Here is a 4,003-nt window from a genome sequence, read left to right on the forward strand (position 1 = left end):
AATGAATACCTACATAGAATCACTGCATGTTACCAACTTAATATGAATAATTTATGTTTTAATGTATCTGATGAAAATGAATTGATTAACATAACTAAAAGAAGTTCTTAAAATAAGGTACTCCTATAAAAAATAAAAAGGGGGCAATGGAACACAATCAGCAAACTAGAAACGAGGATATGCACATATGGCCACTGTTACTCAACAATGGGTTTAAATATACTAAACTGGATAAAGATAGTATTGTCAACAAATGATTTTAGTAAATTTAAATATGCACATGCAAAAGAATATAATCAGAATCTCCAACTATATCATGTAGGTGTATCAACTTAAAATGGATTAAGATTTAAATACGTCCTAAAAGAAAAATTCTTAACAGAAAAGCTACAGGACTATGGGATTGGTCATAATTTCTTGGTATCCAGATCAAAGCCAAGTACCATCACTCCCCACCCCCCCAAAAAAAAAAGAGAGAGAGAGAAAAGTGAGACTATGCAATTAAAAACCTTCTGCCATGCAAAGGAGCTATCAATAGAGTGAAAAAGCAACTGTACAAAATTGGATGAAATATTCACAAACCACACTCTAATATGAAGTGAATATTAAAAACAAAATGAAAGCCTGGAATATGGCTCAGTGGTAGAGGGGTTCAATCTCCAGCACCAATACATATATGAATAAGCAGGAATTCCTAAAATATAACAAAATCAGCTATTTATAAATAATCAAGGAACTGATTATATGTAAAGAAGAAAATGGCAAAAAAGTATGCAGAGAAGTTGTTCAACACCACCAATAATTAGGGAAATGCAAATCTGAAATATTAAAAACAGAACTGAGAACACTATATATTCAATAAATAGCATCATCTTGGGCCTCATCCAAAATGATTTACTTTTTGTTTTGAAGCAAATCATTAAACTGCTCTGTGGAAACAGAAGATAATTTAGGCTTATTCCCTTTGAGACATCTGTTGTAGGCTTCATCAACAGTTCTTTCAGTGGATGTAAACAGTTTAAATTAGGCATACTTACATTGCACTCAAAATTCTATTTGCTGATCCATTGGTAAGAGAAAATTTCAGATATTTGAAGCATATTTGGGGAACTAGAACCTATGCTATTGACTATAAATTTATTAATTGGTAGTAGATATTTTAGCTACCAAAGAATAAGTAATAAGTAGTTCTTTCTTTTTGCAGGTGTGGATTACTTATATTAAGATATGATTTAGTCAGAGTTTTTTTACCTAGAAATTTAAACCCAAACTACTGGAAAAAGAAGAAAGGTGGAAAATACTGAATTTATGTTTACTACATTAAAAGTGTGCTCTTTATTGAATGTGAGTTTTCATGATGATGGTGGAGGAAAATAGTTCAAAGTTAAAACAATCATGAATCTATCAACAGAGGGTAAGAAAATGGGGCATTTTCCACTCTGTGGGGTCTTCTATGTTGGTATAGTTGGAAAAGAACAGTAATTTGGTAAGAGCCACATACATGCTACAAAATTTTGTAGTCTCTTCTGATGGCTTCACATTTCATAGCATTTCTTTTAGGTTTGATGGTTTAAAAAATCCTAAAACATAAAATTGAGACTTTAATTTCCTGAGTCTGGGTGTTGCTTGGGGCAAAGTCCAGTGGCACAATGAAGCCAAGATATTAAAGGAGACAGGAAAACAGCAGCAAGTGAATCCACCCTGGAGGGAGATCTGACAATGAATCTTGTTTCTGACAGTTATTATCTGTGAAAGTCACAAAAGGTGAGATAGCATAATATGCATAAAGTAACATTTTTTTACCAAAAATTCAATAAATGCATGTTATAATTTCTCTCTTCTTTTGCAGACTTAGTATTAGTAGATGAAGCCTAATATAATTGGTATTTTCTATCATCAATTGAGATAGGATTTGTCAAAGTAGATATAGATTAAATTTATAACTTCATCTTATACTATCTTCAAGAATCATAGTTAGTCTCTCTCTCAATAAGTGATTCCTTTGAACTTGTGTTAATATTGATATATTGGAATAATATAATTTTTTTTTTACCAAATCACTGTCTTTTTCAAATTGCAAATGCTGTCTATAGAAGCATTTAGCTAAAAACATAAAATTTCCTTGAAGCAAAAGTAAGTCCCTTTAACATAGAAAATGGAAATGTACTTTTCAAGAGTGCATGAGGTTTTTTTTCCAGAAATAAGTCAACTCACACAGCTTTTTATTCTCTAAGGAATAATTCAGGGATATAAAGTGCAGATACAGGAAAAATATAATAACCTTATGTGATTAAATGCATTTAATCCCCAGAGAATTGTTGTAAATGCACACTAATTCACCACATTCTTGAAACAAAGTTGTCTGTCCCTGAATATTTACTGCAATCTGGTAAAATAAATATTAGTGTGCAGATTCTTCAAATGAGTGTCTTTTGGGAAATAATTGAATGCAATTATTGAAAGATGTAGAATTTTGATTCTATTTCAATGAAGAGTGGCTCTGACATAACAAGTCAAGTATGCAAGTATCAAATATATATAATATATATCTTCAAATGCATATTTATCAAATATATAAAATATATTTCAAATATGTACTTATCTAATATACATTATCAAAAATTTACTAAATATATATATTTTATATATGCATACTTGAGATGTCATATCAGAGGAAAACGCTGGAATAGAATCAGAATTCTTCATGTTTCAACACACATACACACACACGTTGTAGCTAAACTCTTTTTGCTTTAAGGTGATTTTATATGAAAGGAGCTAATGGAACTCAGTGATACAAAAACCATTTGACCTCATCATTTAAGGGAAATGGCACATGTTGGGTTACTTTGTTAACACTCATAACTTCCTAATGATTCTTCAGTGATTGAAATGATCAGTGGATTCACATTGTCTTTTGATCTGCTGCTTGAAAATTATACACTGTAAAAAGTGTTTCATGTTTCTTACAGTCATGGTGCTGTTCATTCTTTCCTAGTATCATCAGCTGTCATTTTATGATCATCTTCAAGTGTGTTCCATGAGATTTCAGCATGAAGAATGTCACTGAAGTAGCTGTATTTGTGTTGAGGGCTTCACTGACAATCCTGAACTGCAGATCTTCTTCTTCCTCCTGTTTCTAGCAATTTACCTTTTTACTCTCATGGGAAATTTAGGACTGATTATATTGGTCATTGGGGATTCCCGGCTGCACAACCCAATGTACTATTTTCTGAGTGTACTCTCTTCCATAGATGCCTGCTATTCGTCTGGTATCACTCCAAATATGTTGATAGACTTTTTGTCAAGGGAGAAAACCATTTCACTTGGTGGCTGTGCAGCCCAGATGTTTTTTGCTGTAACCTGTGGAACCACAGAGTGCTTTCTCTTGGCTGCCATGGCTTATGATCGCTATGTGGCCATCTACAACCCACTTCTGTATTCAGTGAGCATGTCACCCAGGGTCTATGTGCCACTCATCTTGGCTTCCTGTGTTGGTGGAATTCTGCATGCTATAACACACACCACAGCCACTTTCAGCCTGTCCTTCTGTGGATCCAACATAATCAACCACATCTTCTGTGACATCCCTCCTCTCCTTGCAATTTCCTGTTCTGACACTCACCCCAACCAGCTATTGCTCTTCTACTTTGCTGGCTCTATTGAGATATGTACTATACTAATTGTCCTGATCTCTTATGGTTTCATTCTGTTGGCTATTCTGAGGATATGTTCTGCTGAAGGGAAGCAGAAAGTCTTTTCTACCTGTGGCTCTCACTTAACTGCAGTGTCTATTTTTCATGGTACTGTTCTATTTATGTATGTGAGACCAACATCCAACTATGCTTTGGAACATGACATGACAGTGTCTATATTTTACTCCATTGTTATTCCCATGCTGAATCCCATCATTTATAGTTTGAGGAACAAAGATGTAAAAGAGGCAATGAAGAGAGTTTTGGGGAATATTTGGTTAGTCAATACAATCTATTTTTCAGGGTAG

The 4,003-nt window shown here is 33.6% G+C and overlaps 1 pseudogene; it reads left to right on the top strand.

Moving 5' to 3' along the window:
- Window positions 1-3,053: 3,053 nt before the first annotated feature.
- Window positions 3,054-4,003, top strand: LOC139702419 (olfactory receptor 5T7-like; annotated as a pseudogene).

This window comes from Marmota flaviventris, chromosome 17 (assembly GCF_047511675.1).
Source record: "Marmota flaviventris isolate mMarFla1 chromosome 17, mMarFla1.hap1, whole genome shotgun sequence".
NCBI lineage: Eukaryota > Metazoa > Chordata > Mammalia > Rodentia > Sciuridae > Marmota > Marmota flaviventris.